This window comes from Scyliorhinus canicula, chromosome 3 (genome assembly GCF_902713615.1).
Source record: "Scyliorhinus canicula chromosome 3, sScyCan1.1, whole genome shotgun sequence".
Classification (NCBI taxonomy): Eukaryota; Metazoa; Chordata; class Chondrichthyes; order Carcharhiniformes; family Scyliorhinidae; genus Scyliorhinus; species Scyliorhinus canicula.
Genome location: NC_052148.1, coordinates 268,042,801 through 268,066,349, shown reverse-complemented (window position 1 = coordinate 268,066,349; position 23,549 = coordinate 268,042,801). Strand labels below are relative to the sequence as shown.

Below are 23,549 nucleotides of genomic sequence, written 5' to 3'. Positions count from 1 at the left end.
GTCACAAAGAGGCTTACATTAACACCGCAAAGAACTTACTGTGAAAATCCCTTCATCGCCACATTCCGGCGCCTGTTCGGGGACACTGAGGGAGAATTCAGAATGTCCAATTCACCTAACAAGCACATCGTTCAGAACTTGTGGGAGGAAACCGCAGCAACCAGATGAGAATCAACGCAGACACGGGGAGAATGTGCAAACTGCACACAGACAGTGATCCAAGCCGGAATTGAACCTGGGACCCTGGCACTATGAAGCAACAGTGCTAACCACTGTGCTACCGTTCCGCCCTAAGATAACTATAATAAATATATTACAAACTACTAATGCTAACAAATTATCCTAGAGCAACTGCACCTAACAGCACGTCTTTTGGGACTTGTGGGAGGAAACCAGAGCACCCGGAGGAAACCCACGCAGACACGGGGAGAACGTGCAGACTCCGCACAGACAGTGACCCAAGCCGGGAATCGAACCTTTTCCTGGGTGCCCCAGCCAATATTTATCCCTCAATCAGCATCGCAAAAAAATGGATAATCTGGCCATCGTCACTGTCTTGTTATGCTCTTGGCGTAGCATAAGCTGCTTCCTTGGTGTTCACTCTGACAAAGGAAGGTTCAGACGTGGAGATAACTTCAACACCTTTATTAAACTATTTACAATTTGCCCACTCGGATTCGCCACTACTGTTAATCCTTCTATAGCTACTCAGACTGATGAACCAGTCTGCTACAATCCACGAGGTGGGTGTGATGCTGAATCAGCCCTGTATCTTTACTCACTGAGTGTATCCACTGGAAAGAGGAAGAACATGTGTGCTGTGTCCTTTATATATGGGATGGTGTAATTCCCCCCTGTGGTGGTGTCACCTCTGTGTGTATCGTGAATGCCCATTGGTCGTGTCCTATCTTACTGACCTATTGGTTGAGTGGCTGTGTGTCATGTCTCTGGTGTTCCCTCTAGTGTCTAGCTAGTCTACGTGTATTTACATTAACCCCTTGTGTATCTACAGTGATGCATATCACCACAGTCACATTGCTACGAAGGGGAGATTGCTGTGCGCACCATTTGCTCCTACATTACAACAGTGACTACGCCTCAAAAGCAGGTTTGGGCATTCTGAGGTGGTGAACGGTTTTGGACAGTGAGCAGGTGTGGAGGGTTGGCTGCCAGTGAGCAGGAACAGTTGCATAAATCCACATGGCATCCATTCCATCCGTTGGTGCAGGCGTGCAGTTTCCCCCACCCCTGGCGTCACTGTATGTGCTTTGATAGAGCGAATGCCAAGTGCGGGGAGGAGCAAAACTAGAGATCATGAATATAAGAGAGTCGGGGGGGGGGGGGGGGGGGGGGGAGGCATGGAACTCATCATCAAAGGATTTTTTTGAAATGAGTAGTGTAGGGGGAAGCTAGGTAAACACGTGGGTAGAAGTGAATGGAGTGTTGTCCTGATACAGTTAGAAGGTGGATCCAAGGAGGCTGACTTGGAACAAAACGCTGGCATGGGCAGCTTGGAATGATTGGCCTGTATCCGTGCTGTATTGTCTACATATTTCTCTCCACAGGAGCTGCCTGACAGGCTGAATGTTTGCAGCACTTCCTGTGTTAATTTCAGGGGAATTCGACCTCGGACCATGCCATTTTCCAGCTTCCATTCCTGGGACTGTGCCATCAATAAATACACCTCTGCATTTCCCAATGTTCATATGGTTCCACCAGTAATCTACAGTTCCTTGCTTTCACCTTTTCATACTGGCTATTTTATCATCATTAATTTCTCTCCACCACAATGTTTTATCTTAATCAATGAGGCGTCTCTAATTGTCCTAGCTTTCAGAATGGATTCAAAACAGATCTAACAGCTCAAAACTGGGCATCCATGAGATGATCAGAAACAAAAAAATTGTATTCAACCAAAATCTGTAACCTCGTGGCCTGGCACATCCCCCATTCTACCATTACCATCAAGTGGACGGCCAACCCTGGTTCAATGGTAAGTGTAGGAGAGCGTGTCAGGAGCAGCATCAGGTATACCTGAAGACAAGGGGCAGGATTCTCCGACCCTCCGCCGGATTGGGGCAGCACGGTAGCATTGTGGATAGCACAATGGCTTCACAGCTCCAGGGTCCCAGGTTCAATTCCGGCTTGGGTCACTGTCTGTGCGGAGTCTGCACATCCTCCCCGTGTCTGCGTGGGTTTCCTCCGGGTGCTCCGGTTTCCTCCCACAGTCCAAAGATGTGCAGGTTAGGTGGATTGGCCATGATAAATTGCCCTTAGTGTCCAAAATTGCCCTTAGTGTTGGGTGGGGTTACTGGGTTATTGGGATAGGGTGGAGGTGTTGAACTTGGGTAGGGTGCTCTTTCGAAGAGCCGGTGCAGACTCGATGGGCCGAATGGCCTCCTTCTGCACTGTAAATTCTATTCTATAATTCTATTCTATTGGAGTATCCCCGGGGGGGCAGCGCGAATCCCGCCCCGCTGCCCCGACGCCGGCTGCCGTATTCTCCGGCGCCGGTTTTCAGGCAGGGGCCTGACGCCACGCCAGTCGGGGGCCGTTGGCAGTGGCAACCCTGGCAATTCTCCGGGCCCCAATGGGCCGAGCGGCCGTCGGTTTATGGCGAGTCCCGCCGTCATGAAATAGACATGGTCCCACACGGCGGGACTGGCAGGTAGGTCAGCTGGGTCGGTCCTTGCGGGGGGATCTGACCCCGGGGGGGGCCCCCACGGTGGCCTGGCCCGCGATCAGGCCTGTGCCGTGGGGTACTTCTTCATTCCACACTGGCCCCTGTAGGGCTCTGCCATGGCTGGCGGATCCACGCATGCGCGGGATCACGCCGGTCCTTTGGCGCATGAGCAAGACTCACGCAGTCCCTTCGGCACCGGCTGGTGTGGCGCCAACCCCTCCGGCATCCACCTCGCCCCCCCGCTACTTCCGGTTGGCCCGACGCCAGAGTGGTTCGCGCTGTTTTTGACGCCGGCGTCGGGCCATCGCGCCGATTGCGGAGAATCAGAGATTGTGGTGAGGCTACAATGCCGGACTACTTGAATGTCAAACAGCAGAAGCAGCAAGCAATAGGCAGAGCTAAGCAATCCCACAAACAGTGGATCAGATCAAGTACTGCAGTCCTTCTATATCCAGCGGTGGTAGACAATTAAACAACAAGCAGGAGGAGGAGACTCCACAAATATCCCAATTGAATCATAGAATCACTACAGTGCAGAAGGAAACCATTCGGCCCATCAATTCTGCACCGACCTTTCAAATAAGAACTCTACCCATGTCTGTTCCCTGTCCACCCGGCCCTGCACAACCCCATAACTTAACCTGCACATCCTGGGACAATTTATCGGGGCAATCTATCGTGGCCAATCCAGGTAACCCGCACATCTTTGGACTGTGAAGGGAAACCGGAGCACCCGGAGGTGTCTGCCCCCCCATGCAGACACGGGGAGAAAGTGCTAACTCCACACAGACAGTGACCCAAGTCCTGAATTAAACCCAGGTCCCTGGCGCTGTGAGACAGCGGTGCTAACCACTGTGCCGCCCTGCTGCCTGTCCTCAAATATGGGGGAGCTCAGTGCATCAGTGCAAATGAAAAGGTTGCATCATTTTGTAACCATCTTCAGGCACCTGAAGTGCAGCGTGGCCTCCTCCGAAGGTCCCCAGCATGACAGATTCCGGTCTTCAGCAAATTTGATTCACTCTACTTGATATCAAACATAGCTGGAGGCACTGGATGCTGCAAAGGCTATAGCTCCTGACAATAATTTGGTAATATTACTGAAGGCTTGTGCTCCAGAACTACTTGTGTCCCTAGCCAGGCTGTTCCAGTACAGCTGCAACATTGTAAGAAGTCTTACAACACCAGGTTAAAGTCCAACATGTTTGTTTCAAACACTAGCTTTCGGAGCGCAGCTCCTTCCTCAGGTGAATGAAAAGGTATGTTCCAGAATCATATATATATATCGACAAATTCAAAGATGCAAGACAATGCCTTGAATGCGAGCATTTGCAGGTATTTAAGTCTTTACAGACCCAGACATAGGGGTAACCCCAGGTTAAAGAGGTGTGAATTGTCTCAAGCCAGGACAGTTGGTAGGATTTCTGGAACGTACCTCTTCATTCACCTGAGGAAGGAGCTGCGCTCCGAAAGCTAGTGTTTGAAACAAACCTTGTTGGACTTTAACCTGGTGTTGTAAGACTTCTAAACAGTGCTCACCCCAGTCCAACGCCGGCATCTCCACATCATAGCTACAACATTGGCATCTACCTGCAAATGCGGAAAATTGCCCAGGGACGTCCTGTTCATAAAAAGCAGGACCAATCCAACTTGGTCAATTACCACTTCATCAGTCTACTCTCAATCATCAGTAAAGTGATGGAAGGACTTCCGGTTGCGGCTATGACCAGCTAAGTCGCACGTTTGGCTGCTCCTGCTACAAAGGTGTTTTCGGGCCGATTGGAGGGCCCCAACGGCGCTGTAAGGACAAATCCCGGTGGGGGAAGGCTCCCTGAAGAGAACCAGACCAACTTTATGGTCGGTACCCGGAGTGGGGTGGTAAAGAAAGCAACAGCAGCTCCCAAAAAAAAAGCGGGGGAAGAAGACCAAAATGGCGGCCGGTGGCGCACCCGAGGAATGGAGGAAATGGGCGGAGGAGCAGCAGGCCGCTCTCCTGCGCTTCTTTACGGAGCTGAAAATGGAGCTCTTGGAGTCAATGAATGCGACGACCACCAGGCTGATGGGAGCCCAGGCGACCCAAGAGGCGTCGATTCGGGAGCTGCAACAGGAGATGACTGTGAGGGAGGAGGAGGCCACGGTCCTCGTGGGAAAGGTAGAGGTGCACGAGGCACTCCACCTGAAATGGCAGAGCCGTTTTGAGGAGCTGGATACCCAAATGAGGCGGAAGAACCTGAGGATCCTGGGCCTGGCAGAAGGCCTGGAGGGGTCAGACCTCCCGGGATATGTAGCAGAAATGCTGAGCTCCCTGATGGGGGCAGGGGCCGTCCCCTCGCCCCTGGAGCTGGAAGAGGCCTACAGGGTCATGGCTAGGAGGCCAAGAGCAAATGAGCCCCCGAGGGCGGTGCTGGTGCGGTTCCAGCGACTCAGCGACCGTGAGAGAGTGCTGGAGTGGGCCAAGAGGGAAAGGAGCAGCAAGTGGGAGAATTCGACGGTGAGGGTCTACCAGGACTGGAGTGCGGAGGTGGCAAAGCGGCGGGCCCGGTACAACCGGACGAAGGCGGTGCTACATGCAAAACGGATCAGGTTCGGAATGCTGCAGCCAGCGCGCTTGTGGGTCACCTACAGGAACCAACACCACTATTTTGAGTCCCCAGAGGAGGCGTGGGCCTTTGTACAGGAAGAGAAACTGGACTCGAATTAGACCCAGGGGATACTTGGCGGCCGTAGCCGCTCGGGTACTTTCAGCTGAATTCTCTGTTTGGATTTTGAACTCTTGCTGTGGTTTTTCTTCTGATGTTTTTTCCCCCTTTGCCAACTTCCCTTAGTTATTGTTATTGTGGTTATTCATGGCTATTTATGGTTATTTATGCTGTTTGGTAGAGGGCGACTGTTAAGTACATCGTTATTTGTTATTTATCTGTTATTTATAATGTTAAGTTGGGGAGGTGGGACGGGGGGGGAGAGCAGATCGGGGATATGGGCCCCTAGGGGGGGTTCTTTTACAGGCATGGACGGGGACGGGGGTGGAGCTGAAGATGGCGGGGTGGGGTGTGGCAGGGCGAAAGCGCGGGCTTTCCTCTGTTTTCCCGCGCGTGGGGCAGAGGAGGGGGGGAGGGGAGGAGTGCGGGGCGTGGCTAGCAATGGCGACCTTTCCCGCGCTGGAGCGGGGCCAGGGAGGAGTGGCAAGGGGGGGGAGGCCCCCCCCCGAGCCGGGGGGAGTCGGAGTGTGGCAGGAGCAGCCGGGTCAGCGTGAACCAGCTGACTTACGGGAGTACGATGGAGGGTACATCGCGGCTAGGAGGGGTCCTAGCCTGGGGGGGGGGGGGAGGGGGGTTAGGGAGGGACACCGGGTTGCTGCTGAAAGACCAGAAACGGGAAGTGGAGGACTGGAGAGGTGGGGGGAGGGGGACATCGCCATTGGGAGCGGGTCAGAAGGGGAGGGTCGACCCGGGGCGAGCAGGGAACAGGACATGGCTAATCGGCAGGGGAAGGGGGCGGGTCGTCCCGCGACCCGGCTGATCACTTGGAACGTGAGGGGGTTGAATGGGCCGGTCAAGAGATCAAGGGTATTCTCACACCTGAAGGGACTGAAGGCTGATGTAGCAATGTTACAGGAGACCCATTTGAAGGTAGTGGACCAGGTTCGCCTGAGAAGGGGGTGGGTGGGACAGGTGTTCCACTCTGGATTGGACGCAAAGAACCGGGGGGTGGCGATTCTGGTGGGAAAGAGGGTGTCATTCGTGGCGGAGGAGGTGGTGGCGGATAAGGAGGGTAGGTATGTGATGGTGAAGGGTAAGCTGCAGGGGGAGAAAGTGGTGATGGTCAACGTATATGCCCCGAACTGGGATGACGCGGGTTTTATGAGGCGCCTATTGGGCCTCATTCCGGGACTGGAGGCAGGGGGCTTGATCATGGGGGGGGACTTTAACACAGTGCTGGACCCCGGGCTAGACCGATCGAGCTCAAGGACCAATAGGAGGCCGGCAGCGGCAGAAGTGCTGAGGGGGTACATGGAGCAGATGGGAGGAGTAGACCCATGGAGGTTTGGTAGGCCGAGGGCGAGGGAGTATTCCTTTTTCTCCCACGTCCATAGAGTGTACTCCAGAATCGATTTCTTCGTGTTGAGCAGGGGGCTGATCCCGAGGGTACGGGAAGCTGAGTACTCGGCCATTGCGATCTCTGATCATGCACCGCATTGGGTGGATGTGGAAATGGGGGAGGCGCGGGACCAGCGCCCGCTGTGGCGGCTGGATGTGGGGCTGTTAGCGGACGACGAGGTGTGTAAAAGGGTCCGGAAGAGCATTGAGAGCTATCTGGACTTGAATGACACGGGTGAGGTGCAGGTGGGGATGGTCTGGGAGGCCCTGAAGGCAGTGATCAGGGGAGAGCTGATCTCCATAAGGGCGCACAGAGAAAGAAAGGAGAGGCAGGAGAGGGAGAGGCTGGTGGGGGAGCTATTGGAAGTGGATAGGAGATATGCGGAGGCACCAGAGGAGGGGCTGCTGGGAGAACGGCGCAGCCTGCAGGTCAAGTTCGACCTGCTGACCACCAGGAAGGCAGAGACGCAGTGGAGAAGGGCACAGGGCGCGGTCTATGAGTATGGGGAAAAGGCGAGCAGGATGCTGGCACACCAGCTTCGCAAACGAGATGCGGCTAGGGAGATTGGGGGAGTGAAGGAGAGGGGCGGGAAGGTAGTGCAGAAGGGGCAAGAAGTGAACGGGGTCTTCAGGGATTTTTACAAGGAGTTGTATCGGTCTGAGCCGCCGACGAGGAGAGGGGGAATGGAGGACTTCCTAAACAAATTGAGGTTCCCAAGGGTCCAGGAGGGGCTGGTAGAAGGGCTGGGGGCGCCAATAGGGCTAGAGGAGCTAGTCAAGGGAATAGGTCAGATGCAAGCGGGGAAGGCGCCGGGGCCAGATGGGTTCCCGGTGGAATTCTATAAGAAAAATGTGGACTTGGTGGGACCGGTACTGGTACGAGCCTTTAATGAGGCGCGAGAGGGGGGGGTTCTGCCCCCGACAATGTCGCAGGCTCTGATCTCCCTGATATTGAAGCGGGATAAAGACCCCGTGCAGTGCGGGTCCTACAGGCCTATCTCGCTTCTGAACGTGGATGCCAAGTTGCTGGCAAAGATCCTGGCAGCTAGAATAGAGGATTGTGTGCCAGGGGTAATCCATGAGGACCAGACGGGGTTCGTGAAGGGGCGGCAGCTCAACACGAACGTGCGGAGATTGCTGAATGTAATTATGATGCCGGCAGTGGAGGGGGAGGCTGAGATAGTGGTAGCGCTGGACGCGGAGAAGGCATTCGATAGGGTGGAGTGGGAGTACCTGTGGGAGACGTTGGAACGGTTTGGGTTTGGGGAAGGGTTTATTAAGTGGGTGAAGTTGCTCTACTCGGCCCCGACGGCGAGTGTAGTGACAAACGGGAGGAGGTCGGAGTATTTTGGGCTCCACCGAGGGACCAGGCAGGGATGTCCCCTATCCCCCCTACTTTTCGCACTGGCGATTGAACCGTTGGCGATGGCACTGAGGGGTTCAGGGGGGTGGAGAGGACTGACTAGGGTAGGGGAGGAACATCGAGTATCGCTGTATGCGGATGATCTACTGCTGTACGTGGCAGACCCAGAAGGGGGAATGCCGGAGATAATGGAACTATTAGCAGAGTTTGGGGACTTTTCGGGGTACAAACTAAATTTGGGCAAAAGCGAGGTTTTTGTGATACACCCGGGGGACCAGGGAGAGGGTATTGGGAGACTCCCCTTCAAGCGAGCAGGAAAGAGCTTTAGGTACTTAGGGGTGCAGGTGGCAAGGAACTGGGGGACCCTCCACAAGTTGAACTTTTCCAGGCTGGTGGAACAGATGGAGGAGGAATTTAAGAGGTGGGACATGGTACCGTTGTCGCTGGCGGGGAGGGTGCAGTCAATCAAAATGACGGTCCTCCCAAGGTTCTTGTTTTTATTTCAGTGCTTGCCCATCTTCCTCCCTAGGGCCTTCTTCAAAAAGGTGACGAGTAGCATCATGAGCTACGTGTGGGCGCATGGCACCCCAAGGGTGAGGAGGGTCTTTTTGGAGCGGAGTAGGGACAGTGGAGGGCTGGCACTGCCCAATCTCTCGGGGTACTACTGGGCGGCAAATGTGTCAATGGTGCGCAAGTGGATGATGGAAGGGGAGGGGGCAGCTTGGAAACGAATGGAGAGGGCGTCCTGTGGCAACACAAGCCTGGGGGCCCTAGTAACGGCACCATGGCCGCTCCCCCCCACGAGGTACACCACGAGCCCGGTGGTGGCGGCCACCCTCAAGATATGGGGGCAGTGGAGGCGACATAGGGGGGAAATGGGAGGTCTGTTGGCGGCGCCAATAAGAGGGAACCATAGATTCATCCCGGGGAACATCGACGGGGGATTTCAGAGCTGGTACAGGGTGGGCATACGGCAGCTGAAGGACCTGTTTATAGAGGGGAGGTTTGCAAGCCTGGGAGGGCTGGAGGAGAAGTTTGAGCTCCCCCCGGGAAACATGTTCAGATATTACAAGTGAAGGCATTTGCTAGGCGGCAGGTGGAGGGGTTTCCCCTGCTCCCCAGTAAGGGGGCGAGTGATAGGGTGCTCTCGGGGGTCTGGGTCGGAGGGGGGAAGATATCAGACATCTACAAGATAATGCAGGAGGCGGGAAGCAGCATCAGGGGAGGAGCTGAAAGCCAAGTGGGAAGGGGAGCTGGGAGAGCAGATAGAAGACGGGACGTGGGCGGATGCACTGGAGAAGGTCAACTCTTCCTCCTCGTGTGCGAGACTGAGCCTCATTCAATTTAAGGTGCTGCATAGAGCTCACATGACGGGGACAAGGATGAGCCGGTTCTTTGGGGGTGAGGACAGGTGTGTCAGATGTCTGGGAACCCAGCGAACCATGTGCATATGTTCTGGGCATGTCCGGTGCTGGAAGGGTTCTGGAAGGGGGTGGCAAGGACGGTGTCGAAGGTGGTGGGGTCCAGGGTCAAACCAGGATGGGGGCTTGCGATCTTTGGGGTCGGGGTAGAACCGGGGGTACAGGAGGCTAGGGAGGCCGGAATACTGGCCTTTGCGTCCCTAGTGGCTCGACGAAGGATATTAATTCAATGGAAGGACGCGAGGCCTCCAAGCGTTGAAACTTGGATTAATGATATGGCTAGCTATATTCAGCTAGAAAGGATCAAATTTGCCCTGAGAGGGTCGGTACAGGGATTCGCCAGGCGGTGGCAACCTTTCCTTGACTTTTTAGATCAGAGATAGACGTGCGGGGTCGTGGCAGCAGCAACCCGGGGGGGGGGGAGGGGGGGGGGAGGGGGGGGGGAGGGGGGGGGGAGGGGGGGGGGGGAGGGGGGGGGAGGGGGGGGGGGGCAGCAAGGGTCGTGGGGGGACATGCACGACTGTAACGCGGGCAAGTCTGCTCGCTGCTCATGTCTGAAACTGTAGGCTGCCTTGTTTGTTAAGGTTGCCTGGGGGGGGGGGGGGGGGGGGGGGGGGGGGGGGAGGACTGGTGCGCGCGAGAGGGCGGGCGAGGGAGGGACATTTGCCTAGAGGGATTGTGTTGTAAATAATTTAAAAATTAGTAGGGGTAAATGTCTGTATGGAAAAACTCTTTCAATAAAAATTATTTAATAAAAAAAGTAAAGTGATGGAAGGGGTCGTCAACAGTGCTATCATGAGGCACTTACATAGAAATAGTGTGCTCATTGGTGCTTCATTTGGGTTCTGCCAGGGTCACTCAGCTCCTAACCTCGGCCTAGTCTTAGTGCCAAACATGAGCAAAACAGATTAATTCAAGAGATGAGGTGAGAGTGACTGCCCTTGACATCAAGTCAACATTTAATCAAGTGTGGCGTCAAGGAGCCCTTGCAAATTGATGCCAATGGGAATCAGGGGGGAAATTCGCCTCTGGTTGGAGCCATCCTACATAAGAACATAAGAACTAAGAGCAGGAGTAGGCCATCTGGCCCCTCGAGCCTGCTCCGCCATTCAGTAAGATCATGGCTGATCTTTTTGTGGACTCAGCTCCACTTACCCACCCGCTCACCGTAACCTTTCATTCCTTTACTGTTCAAGAATCTATCTACCTTTGCCTTAAAGACATTTAACGAGGTAGCCTCAGCTGCTTCACAGGGCAGGGGATTCCACAGATTCACAACCCTTTGGGTGAAGATTTTCCTCCTCAACTCAGTCCTAAATCTGCTCCCCATTATTTTGAGGCTGCTCCCTCTAGTTCTGGTTTCACCCAGCAGTGGAAACATCTTCCCTGCTTCTATCCTATCTATTCCCTTCATAGTCTTATATGCTTCTATAAGACCCCCCTCATTCTTCTAAATTCCAATGAGTATAGTTCCAGTCTACTTGGTCTCTCCTCAAAAGCCAATCCTCTCATCTCCGGAATCAAACGAGTAAATCTCCTCTGCACACCCTCCAGTGCAAAAAAGAAGATGGTTTTGCTTGTTGGAGATCAATTATCTAGTCTCAGGACATTGTTCCAGGTGTTTCTCATGGTAGTGTCCGAGGCCCAACCATTTACAGCTGCTTAATCAATGACCTTCCTCCAACATAAGGTCACAAGTGGGAAGTTCACTGACAATTGCATAATGTTCAGCTCCATTCAGAACTCCTCAGATCCGGATGCAGTCGTGCCCATATGCAGCAAGACCTGGATACATTCAGGGTTGGCCTGGTAAGTGGCCAGTAGCATTCACACCACAGTCCACACATCCTCCCCGTGTGTGCGTGGGTTTCCTCCGGGTGCTCCGGTTTCCTCCCACAGTCCAAAGATGTGCAGGTTAGGTGGATTGGCCATGATAAATTGCCCTTAGTGTCCAAAATTGCCCTTAGTGTTGGGTGGGGTTACTGGGTTATGGGGATAGGGTGGGGGAGTTGACCTTGGGGAGGGTGCTCTTTCCAAGAGCCGGTGCAGACTCGATGGGCCGAATGGCCTCCTTCTGCACTGTAAATTCTATGATAAGTCCCAGGCAATGGCTATCTCCAACAAAAAGGTATCAAACCATCTCCTCTTGATGTTCAATGGCATTATAATAATAATCTTTATTGTCACAAGTAGGCTTATATTAACACTGCAGTGAAGTTACGGTGAAAATCCCCTAGTCGTTACTTTCCGGCACCTGTTCGGGTACATAGAGGGAGAATTCAGAATGTCCAAATTACCTAACAAGCACGTCTTTCGGGACTCGTGGGAGGAAACCAGAGCACCCGACGGAAACCCACGCAGACACGGGGAGAATGTGCAGACTCCGCAAAGACAGTGACCCGAGCCGGGAATCGAACCTGGGACCCTGCCACTGCCCTTAATCGCAGAATCACCCATTATCAAGATTCTGAGGGTAACTACTGACCAGAAACTGAACTGGACTAGCCATATAACTACTGTGGCTACAAAAGCAGGTCAGAGGCTGGGAATTCTGCATTAATAAAAATAATAAAGCCTTCTCCCAGCTGCAAGGACAAGCCAGAGGTGTGATGGAATGCTCTCCATTTGCCTGGTTCAGTGCATCTCCAACAGTACTCAGGAATATCATCACCATCCTGGACAAAGCAGCCCGCTTGTTTGGCACCCCAACCACCACCTTCAACATCCACTCCCTCCCCTACTGATGCAGTCACAGCAGTGTGTACCATCTACAAGATGCACTGTAGCAACTCACCAAACCTCCGTCCTCCAAACCTCACAACCAAGAAGGTAAAGGGCACCCGATGCAAATGAACAGTACCACCTGTAAGTTCCCCTTCCATGCTTCACACCATGCTGACTTGAAAATATATCACCTTTCCACCTACTCTCCAATACTTTCCACTTGCCTGGATGAGTGCAGCTCCACAAACACTGAAGAAGCTTGACACCATCCAGGACAAAGCATCCCGCCCGATTGGAATCCCTGCCATATGTATTCACTCCCACCACCACCAATAAACTGTGGTAGCTGTGTGTATCATTTACAAGATGCGGTGCAGAAACTCACCAATGCTCCTGAGGCAGTCCCTTCTAAATCTCGACCATCTAGAAGGACAAGGGCAGCAGGTACGTGGGAATGCCACCACCTGGAAGTTTACCTCCAAGCCATTCACCATCCTGACTTGGAAATACTTCGCCACGCCTTCACTGTCACTGGGTCAAAATCCGGGAACCCCCTCTCCAGTAGCACTGTGGGTAAATCATATGGACTGCAGTGATTCAAGAAGGCAGCTCACCACCACCTTCTCAAGGGGGATCAGGGGTAGGCGACAAATGCTGTCCCGTGAAAGGAATATAAAACTCTTATTGAAAGAGCTCTGCGTGATTTTATATTCTTTGAAATTAACCGCTCTAATTCTCAATGTGTAGAATAATAATAACCTTTATTGTCACAAGTAGGCTTACATTAACACTGCAATGAAGTCACTGTGAAAAGCCCTTAGTCGCCACACTCCGGCGCCTGTTCGGGTACACAGAGGGAGAATTCAGAATGTCCAATTCACCTAACAGCACGTCTTTCAGGAATTGTGGGAGGGAACCGGAGCACCCGGAGGAAACCCACACAGACACGGGAAAATGTGCAGACAGTGACCCAAGCCCGGAATCGGACCTGGGACCCTGGCGCTGTGAAGCAACAGTGCTAACCACTGTGCTACCATACCGCCCCTCAGTGCTACCGTGCCATCCCTATATGCTTTCCCAACAGGTGAGACCCTAATTAAAATTCACTATCTTTTTTTAAAATCCCTTTCTATTCATTTATTTTCCAATTTATTGTATTCTTAAATTTTAATCTGCTTTGACAACGAAATAATCTTTTTGCATCTATTTTGTTTGCTGAACACTTGGCCACGCTGTTCAGTATCACTTCAAATACTTCAGCTTGCGTTAGGCCTTTCCTTCGGCACCGTCACTGGCATTGATTTCAATATTGACGGATCTTAAAATAAGATACTCCCAGACTCTCTAGTTTCCTGTTCGTATCGGCTGCATTTTCCAGCCAAGTACTGAGGGAGCAAGTACTGAGGGAGATAATTCTACATGAAGGACCAGATATAGAGTCATTTTTGCCTTAAAAAATGCCCCAAAGTGTCAACCATCAGTTGATAATACTCTCAGCTTTGAGTCAGAAGGTTGTGAGTTTAAGTCCCACTCGAGCATTTAAGCACAATAATCTAAGTGAACACTCCCGCGCTGTACTGAGAGATTGCTGCACTGTCTCTCAGAAGACTTGTTAAACCAAGGCTCGATCTGCCCTCTCAGGTGAATGTGAAAGGCACGATTTTGGAGACATTGCAGAGGAGTTATCCCTGGTGCCCTGGCCAAAATGTATCCCTCAATCGACATCACAAGAGCAGATTATCTAATCATTGCCACATTGCTGCCTGTGGGATCTTGCTGTGCGAAAACTGGCTACCGCGTTTCTTACATCACAGCGGTGGCTACACTTCAAAATTCAGAAGCATCTAATTAGCGGCAAAACGCTTTGGGATATCCTGTGGTTGTGAGAGGTGCTGATATAAATGCAAGACTTCTTTCTTTTTTTGTGAAGTCTGTCAAAATTCAAGGATCAGAATTCTAATAATCTTTATTAGTGTCACACGTAGGGCGGCACGGTGGCACAGTGGTTAGCATTGCTGCCTATGGCGCTGAGGACCTGGGTTCGAATCCCAGCCCTGGGTCACTGTCCGTGAGGAGTTTGCACATTCTCCCCGTGTCTGCGTGGGTTTCTCCCCCATAACCTTTAGGTGGATTGGCTACGCTAAATTGCCCTTTAATTGGAAAAAATAATTGGGTATCTAAATTTATTTTAAAAAATAAAAAAAAAATAAAAAAATTAGTGTCACAAGTAGGCTTACATTAACACTGCAATGACGTTACCATTAAAATCTCGTAGTCGCCACACTCCAGCGCCTGTTCGGGTACATTGAGGGAGAATTTGGAATGTCCAATTTACCTAACAAGCACGTCTTTCGGGGCTTGTGGGAGGAAACCGGAGCACCCGGAGGAAACCCACACAGACACGGGGAGAACGTGGAAACTCCACACAGACAGTCACCCGAGGCTGGAATTGAACCCGGGCCCCTGGAGCTGTGAGGCAGCAGTGCTAACCAAATTAATTGTATGCGGACTGGTTTGGGACGTTTCGGAGAGATAAAGGAGCTAATATAAGAACAAGTGATCCTTTAACTCCGAAGAAATGCTGGCATTGGGAGGGAGTCTGAAGCAAGCCAATGGCTTGCTGAACACAGACCCTACAGCTGGCACCACTCCACTAACTTCAAGTGTACCTGTGAGGAGTTCAGAGAACATAAGCGTTAGAAACTCCTGTGCTCCCATAAAGGTTCATCTTATTATTACTCATTCACTAATTTACCGGTTATGCCATTTATTCAATAAGCAGAGCTTCTGACAGGAGACAGCACTGGCCGCATTTGAAACATTTCCAGAACTGGTTGTCGGAAGCTTCACAAATTTGCACAATTTGTGGCACTGGTCACACAGCAGCATGCATGTCTCCTGAAGCCTTCCAGCTGTCGCTGTGCTTCGCAGCTCTCAATACATTCTCATCACCGAACCACCTAGCGGATCTCGCTGCCTGACCTCGCCTCCGTACGGATTTGTTACACGTTGACATTTGACCTTCCGAATAAACTCTTGCTATTCACAACAAGCGGCTCCTTCTTTTCGTGCCCCCTCGACTGATTGACGGCACCAGCGCAGCCTGCAGCAAGAGTGGAATTCCTGTTCCTGCTCCACATTCCTTATAAAGTTCCATCAGGCCCACAGCCGGCTTGCAAACTACGGAAAACTGAAGAGCCGAGAGAGAGAGCGCGAGAGGGAGAGAGAGAGAGGGGGATAACAGAATAAAAGACTTACTTTGAAATGCTACTCAGAAGGATGAATTGTCATTCTGTGTCACAGGCGTCATCACAGGGAGACCTTTTCCATTCAGCAAAGCTGTGGAAACAAGTCTTTAGGGCTCAGCAATGAGGTCAACGGCTGGGAGCAAAAACACAGATGCAGCCTGTTTTATTGAAGCCGATGTTCCATTTGAGGCTGCTCTCTGCTTTTCAAACTGCTCCAAGTATGTTACGGAATGTGTGTACCTTGCTCTTGGCTCCCGTACAAACCCCTCGCTAAAAAACCTAGTCATGTTGTGCACTTAAAGGAGCAATTCTGCTGGGCTCTGCACCGAGTGTGGGACCACACTGCTGGGGTTGACAGTACTCCAGGATTGTCATGGGACCTCTGGGGATTGAAAGTTAATCTCCAAAATCCTGCTCAGTGTGAAAACCCGGGAGAAGAAAAAATGGTTGGAGCATTCAAAAAAATTCAACATTTTTGTTTAGTTGATACAATGTGAGACGTGGGAAAATCAGAGGCCGTTTGACAGAAAGTCAACAATCATTCAATTGGATAGAAGAACCTTTGTTTTCCCATTGGCTGATGTACCATTAAAAAAACATAATGACGATCAAGGCTAGCAATGAACTTGAAGAGGGCTTAGCTTGGTGGAATGGGTGGACAAGCGGCAGATGGAGTTTAGTGATTTTGGTGAGAAGAAAAAGGCGAGACACTGTAAAGAACATATTCTAAAGGAGGTGCAGGAGCAGAGGAGCCTGGGGTGGGATTCTCACAGCCTGGAGCCGGGCCGGAGAATCCCCGGGACTGGCGCGAATCTCGCCACACCGCCCTGACGCCGGCACGCGAGTCTCCGCAGAGTGGAGAATCTGCGCCCTACACGGACGGCCCGCCGATTCGAGGCCCAGGGTGGGACGAGCGGCCGTCGTGAAAACTGCGAGTCCCGCCGGCGCCGTCCACACCTGCTCCCAGCCGGCGGCGCGACCTCGGCGCAGAAGGGTCAGGGGGGCGGTCTGTGGTGGGGAGGGGGGGGGGGGGCTCCGATGTGGCCTGGCCCACGATCGGGGCCCACCGATCGGCGGGCCGTCCTCTCTGGCTGCGGGCCTCGTTTCTTCCGCGCCGGCCCCTGTAGTCCTGCACCATGTTGCGTCGGGGCCGGCACGTTGCACGCATTGGCACTGGTGCCACTGTGCATGCGCGGATCCTGCGGCGCCCAGTTCGCGCCGGGATCAGCAGCTGGAGCGGCGTGAACCACTCCAGTGCCATGCTGGCCCCGTTTGTGGGCCAGAATTAGACGCGGGGTTGGCCCGTTCACGCCGTCGTAAAACGCAACGGCGTTTACAACGGCATGGACACACTGCCGCAGGATTCGAAAATCCCACCCCTGGTGTGTACACTCGCACAATTCAATGAAAGTGACAGTGCAAGTTGAGAGCCCAGTTAATAGAGCATATGGAATGCCAGGCTACTGGGACATGGAGTCCGAAAGCAAGGACGTTTCTGAACCTTTATAAAACCCGAGTTCTGACTCCACTGGAGTCGTGTGTCAAATTATGGGCACCGCGTTTTCCGAAGGATGTGAAGGCGCGAGGGAGGGCGCAGAAAGGATTCAGGAAAATGGTTCCAGAGATGAGAAACTTCAGTAACAAGGACGGATTGGAGAAGCTGAGTTGTCCTTATTGAAGACAGGAAGATTAAGGTGACATTTGATGGACAGAGTAGGTAGGAAGAAGCTGGTAGATGGAAGGAGAAGACTTGTAAAAGAGTCAGTCTAATGGAGAGGCAGAAACCAAAATTTTGAAATCATCGTTAAGAGATGTATCAAAACTTACAGCTGATCTGCATGAGCCAGAGGCAGCAGTATAAATGAGGAGTTACTCTGTTACTTTGGTGACATTTGTTAAGGGAAGAACAATAATTAAGATCCCAGGAGGATCCCTGATTGAAAAGTGCCTTGGGTTCTTCATCTCTCCTAAAGGAAGAAAAATATGGAGCAAAGATCAAATGACTGGAAATTTTGTTAAGAATTACAACATGCAGGAAGTGACTTGAACATAACATAGGACCCAGTATGTGATCACTGCTGTTAAATATGAATGCTTTCACGCAGCAGTTAATAGGATGAAAGCACTCCCTGCAGACAGGAAGAACATTCCCCACAAAGGATTAGCAATCTTCAGGGCATGGGTTTCCCCTTTCATCTCAACAGTGGGCAAAATTCTCCACCCCTTGGCCCCGGGATCGTGATCGGGCTTCCGGCTGAAATCAAGGTTTGTGCTGGGTACCGAACCGCTCCCACCTACCCCCCCCCCGCTCCCCCACTGGCGGTGGGATCGGGGCTCGTGCCCGTGCGCCAGTGGGAGGATGCTAACTTAGCGGGCCGGGCACCCTATTCTCCGGCCCTGCATGATTCTCCTGTCCTTTGGCCCGGGAATCACGTGGGCGGGATTTACAACAGGTCTCGCCAATCGTGAGCCTGAAGTGGTGGTCCTCGCGGTGGGCCAACTCCTTAAGGGTGCAGCCCCCAAAGTCCATCTGAGGGTCACCCTCTCCCCCCCCAGCAATGCACAGACTGCCTGCCCCTCCCCTACCAGATACCCCCCCCCCCCACAACCAACCCCCTCCTGCATAGAGACCCCCTAAAATGGGAGACCCCCCCAGGGACACCTCTTAAGAAAAAGACCCCCTGGGACCTCCTAACTAGGAAGTGACCCCCTTAATAGGGAAACCACCCTACAGGGACCACTAAGTGAAGGAACCCCCCACAGAGACTCCCCCACACACAGACCCCCCCCCCCCCCCCCCCCCCCCCCCCCCCCCCCCCCCCCCGGAAGAGAGACCCCTGTCTGGAAGTTAGAGAGCAGTCCAGACAGGAGCAGTGAAAGAAATTGCAACTGCTACCTCAGGAACTTTCATGTGTTTCTGTAGTGCATCTTGTAGATGATACACACAACTGTCATTGTGCATCGGTGGTGGAGGGAGTGAATATTTGTGGAAGGGGTGCCAATGAAGCGGAGCTGCTTTGTCCTGGATGGCATCTTCTAGAGTGTTGTTGAAGCTGCTCTCATCCTGGCAAGTGGAGAGTATTCCATCACGCCCCTGACTTGTGCCTTGTAGATCAGGGAATCATGGAATCCCTACAGTGCAGAAGGAGGCCATTTAGCCCATCAAGTCTGCACTGAGCCGGTGTGGGGGTAGCCCGGCCAACCATGTTCATATGTTCTGGGCATGTCCGAAACTGAGGGAATTCTGGCAGGGATTTGCGGATGTTATGTCAGAAGTACTGGAAGGTAGGGTAACTCCGAGTCCAGAATTGGCAATATTTGGGGTGTCGAAGGATCCGGGGCAAAGCTGGGGAGGGAGACCGATATCCTGGCTTTCTCCTCACTGGTGGCCCGGAGACGGATCTTGCTGAGATGGAGGGACTCGGAGCCGCTGAAATCAGGAGTGTGGGTCAGCGATATAGTAGGGTTCCTCAGTCTGGAGAAAATCAAGTTCGTTCTGAGAGGACCAATGCAGGGATTCGCCCGGAGTTGTCAGCCGTTCATCGATTTCTTTATCAAAAATTGAATGTCAGCAGTAAGGGGGGGAAAAGGGAAAAGTTGAGGGGGGGGGATGAAAACAGGAGGCAGGGTAATGTTAAATAAGGACAGGGGACTCAGTATACGGGTAATTGGGGACAGGACGGGAGAAGTAGGGGACGTTGTTCATTGGTTGTTGTTCTTTTAGGGGGTATTTTGTGCGCCAACCAACGTGGTTGTTTTAGAAATGTCAACATGTTAAATTGTGAAAATTACAAATGCTTCAATAAAATATTTCTTAAAAAAAAAGTCTGCACTGACCCGACAGGGTTTTGGGAACCATGAAATGAGTTATTCACCGCAAATTCTCTGACCTGCTCTTGTAGCCGCTGTATTTATATGGCGAGTCCAGTTCAGTTTCTGGTCAATGGTAACCCATGGGATGTTGATAGTGACAGGGTCAGTAAGGCTGGTCAACAATAAGAACGGACTTTGTAAAATCCCAGTTACACCTCATTAAACAAGAGGCTGTGGGGGCGATTCTCCAAAATGGAGAATAAGTGTTCGCGCCGTCGTGAACGCCGTCGCGTTTCACGGCAGCGCGTAACGGGCACGGGGACGACCGATTCTGTCCCCCATAGGGGGCCAGCACGGCGCTGGAGCGGTTCATGCCACTCCAGCCTCCCTTCTCGGTGCCAAATGGGCTACGCGCCAACCCGCGCATGCTCAGTTGGGCCGCGCCAACCTGCGCACACGCAGGGGACTTCTTCAGCGCGCCGGCCCTGACACAACACGGCGTCGGGGTTCAGGGGCCGTCCGCGCAACAAAGTAGGCCCGGGGGGCGGGGGACGGGGGGGGCAGCCCGCCGATCGGTGGGCCCCATCAGAGCCCCCCCTCCCAACCCGGTGAAGGATCGCTTTTCCTCACCCCACAGGCTGACCCCGACCCTTCGCGCAGAGCTCCCGCCGGCAGCGACCAGGGGTGAACAGCGCCAGCGGGACTCTGTCATATCCGTGTGGCCGCTCGGCCCAGCCGATTCCAGTGGCCTGCGCCGCGTCAAATGTGCCGGCGCAAATGCCGCCGATTCTCCGCACCTCGGAGAATCGCGCGCCAGCATCGGGGCGTCGTGGAGTGGTAGCGGCAATTCTCCCGCCCAGTGCGGGGCTCGGAGAATCGTGCCCACCATTTTTAAGAGTTTTTACAGTGTGATAGTATGACTAGAGGTACTACGGTACCTGAGAGTGTGAGGTACCACTGGTGGAGATGGCTCGCTGCTCATTGGCCCGTGTTGTCTTCCCATTGGTCGAGAGGAAGGTAGCTCCTATACAAGGCAGAGTATAAGAACCCATGTTTCCCAGCAGCCAGCCTCTTTCTGTACTCGAGCTGCTGGGGAAACATCTTGTTGATTAAAGCCTTCAATTCGGACTACTCCTTCCTTTCAGTAGTTATTGATCGCGCATCATACTGCAAAACTGATTATGTGGGGGTGTAATTTCTCTCCTATTCAATAACTGTCCATTGATTACCGACTGGTGGCACTTCAAGAGCATCCTCCCCGGAAAAGCGCAGAGTCAGTGACAGTAACTTTGTATTTCTGAATTTAACTGCACACGTGCAGACGCCTGAAGCTGCTGTCAGTTTCTGAGGAATAATGATGGGTGGGCAGTGTACCTCCCACCATCAGTTACATGGATAATAAGTCAAACTCACCGATGTTCATCTTCAACAATAGAAAACAATTATTCTGCACATCCAGTGTTCTCCCATCAAAAATGATCACGTATACGCAATGCAGGCTCCAACTAAAACACAGAGGGCGCGATCTAACCAAATTGGAACATGTCCCACGATGGGTGTGTTTAGTCGCGTGTTCCCCGGTGCTCACAGCGCGAGAAACACCATGGTTTCAATTTGGGGCCGCAGCGGGGAACGCACAGTCGAGGGCGTATTTAGTCCTCTTTCCTGGACTGACCTCGCCGAACCCCTCAGTGAAGGAGGAGATCGGGACGCCATTTTAAAATGGTTTCCTGATCTCACCCACCCCCCCAAACGTGACCCCCTAAACCCCCCAAAGCTCGCATTTATCTATAAGGGGGACCTCAGGGCCTCCCTGTGCCCTACCTCACGGACGCAATGCACCCCAGGCCTGTTCCCCAGCACGGTGAAAATGCCATCAGCCTGGCACCCAGGTGGCAGTGCCAGGGTGCCAGGCTGACAGTGTTAATTGCCAGGGGTAGCACCAGCAGTGCCAGGCTGCCCCAAGGGCAAGAACCTGGAGGCCGCCAATCCCCTGGGAGACTCCCCCACAGGTGCCGTTCCATCTACCCTTTAGTGAGGACCAGCACTGAACGGCGCTCGCCCGAGTTCTCCGATGTGAAGGGGTTCTATCACAACACCTTGGATAGATCGGGGAGTGCAGGGGAGACTCAGCTGTCTCGCTCTAATATGCAGATTTGCAAAAATAGTGATCCTGTCCACAATGGAAAAGATTCAGATCATAGCGCCTCACGAGATCACGTTAGCTCTCGCGGGGCGTGATGAGGCGTGTAGATTCCAGAAGAGGGACCTCCCGGCATCTACTCCCGGCCTTTTGGGTGCAATGCGGCTGATTATCGCACCCGAGACACACCTGTGATAATAACTAGCAATGATTCATTTAGTGGATGCAGTTTAGGGGTCATCCATTCAAGACTGAGATGAGGAGAACCACGTTCTCTCAGGAGGTCTTTAGTCTTTGGAATTTTCTTCCCCAGAATGCAGTGGAGGCTGGCTCATTGAATGTATGCAGGACTGAGTTAATAGATAGACTTTTGATCAACAAGGGCGTCAAAGGTTATGGGGAGCAGGCAAGAATGTAACATTGAAGTCAGAATCAGATCAGCCATGACTTTATTGAATGGCGCAGGAGACCAGAGGGGCTGAATGGCTTCCTCCTGCTCCTAATGTTTGCGTTCTTGTGCTTATTTTGAATGGGATGAAGAATGTCACTATGGTGAAGGGTGTAACATTAGACAGATATACTGAGCAGCTCAGTCTTAAACTCACCTGCTCTTTCTATTCTTCACACCTGGACTGATGGATCCAGCCTGCCAAAGTCCGAACATAAAACAACTCTTGTGAAGAAAGACTACAAATGAACTAAGCTAGAATGTTCCCCAAACTGCGCTCATTCTACTCTCCCAATGAGGTGCAAGATGTCAGCCATTCCTTACTGAGTGCTTTAGTAAAAAGGAGGCCTTTCAGTAACTCAATGGATTACACTCTTATTTCCTGATCCTCATGCCAATTGCAGCTCTCTCTCTCTCTCTCTTGCCAAAGAAAGCACCATTAGAATTTGTGCGGATTTATGATAATCTCCCTGGACAAGCTCCCAATTCCACAAATGCCCTTAAATACTTGTAAAAATTATTACCACTGTGCTATTTTTGTATTTAAAGTCAATTGTAATTGTCTTGCTAAATATAAATGCACCGCAGGTAGCAAGATGCAATCTCCATGGCGATTGCAGTGTGCGATTTCTTTAGACCAGTGCGACTCTATTCCATGAAATTGATCTCTTCCCATTGCATTTGGTTACAACATAAAACCTTGATCGGGATTTTCTGGCCGTTCTCGCAAGCAAGGCCGTCCGCTGCCGCTGAGGGCAACCCCCCCACCCCTGTCCCCGCCCCACCCCCCACCTCAGGGTTCCCCAGCAGCAAGGGGTGCATTCAACGGTAAACCCCATTGACAATGGTGGGACCAGAACATCCCACCACCAGCCAATAGCGGACTGCCTTATTGCAGGGAAAATTCCATCCCCTGTATTGGCAACAACCTTCTATCGATCACCTTTAGCGACATTAGCAAATTGTTCCCACGTCGTGCTCTGAAACCTCAGATGTGATCATAGGTTTAGGTCAGAGCACCTGCAATGTTAACATTATTCCTGAACTCCAGGACCTTGGGCGGGATTTTCCGACCCCCGCCGGGTCGGAGAATCGCCGGGGGCCGCCGTCAATCCCGCCCCCGCCATGTCCCGAGTTCTCCGCCACCAGAGATTCAGCGGGGGCGGGAATCACGCCGCGCCAGTCGGCGCCACCCCCCCCCCCCCTCCGCCAATTCTCCAGCCCGCGATGAGACGAAGTCCCGCCGCTGTCAAGCCTCTCCCGCCGGCGGGAAACACCTACCTGAGCGGCGGGACTGGCGGCGTGGGCGGGCTACGGGGTCCTGGGGGGGGGGCACGGTGCGGCCTGGCCCTGGGGGGTGCCCCCACAGTGGCCTAGCCCGCGATCGGGGCCCACTGATCGGCCGGCGGGCCTGTGCCGTGGGGGCCTCTTTTTATTCCGCCTTCGCAATGGTCTTCACCATAGCGGAGACGGAAGTGACCCTTTTCCCTGCGCATGCGGAGGGATAACATCAGCAGCCGCTGACGCTCCGGCGCATGCGCGGACTTACGCCGGCTGGCGAAGTCCTTTCGCCCCCGGTTGGCGTGGCGCCAAAGGCCGTCCATGCCAGCCG

The 23,549-nt window shown here is 52.8% G+C and overlaps 1 protein-coding gene across 2 annotated transcripts in view; it reads right to left on the bottom strand.

Moving 5' to 3' along the window:
* The window catches only part of bmpr1ba (bone morphogenetic protein receptor, type IBa), a 536,867-nt gene that overhangs the window by 161,659 nt on the left and 351,659 nt on the right, over positions 1-23,549 (bottom strand). The window contains exon 1 of one of the 2 annotated variants that reach the window (XM_038792773.1): positions 15,544-15,687. The exons of the other annotated variant lie outside the window; for it this stretch is intronic. The gene's annotated coding sequence lies outside the window, so the exon portion shown is untranslated. Of the gene's footprint in view, positions 1-15,543; positions 15,688-23,549 lie in introns of those variants that run through there. 2 annotated transcript variants of the gene reach the window in all.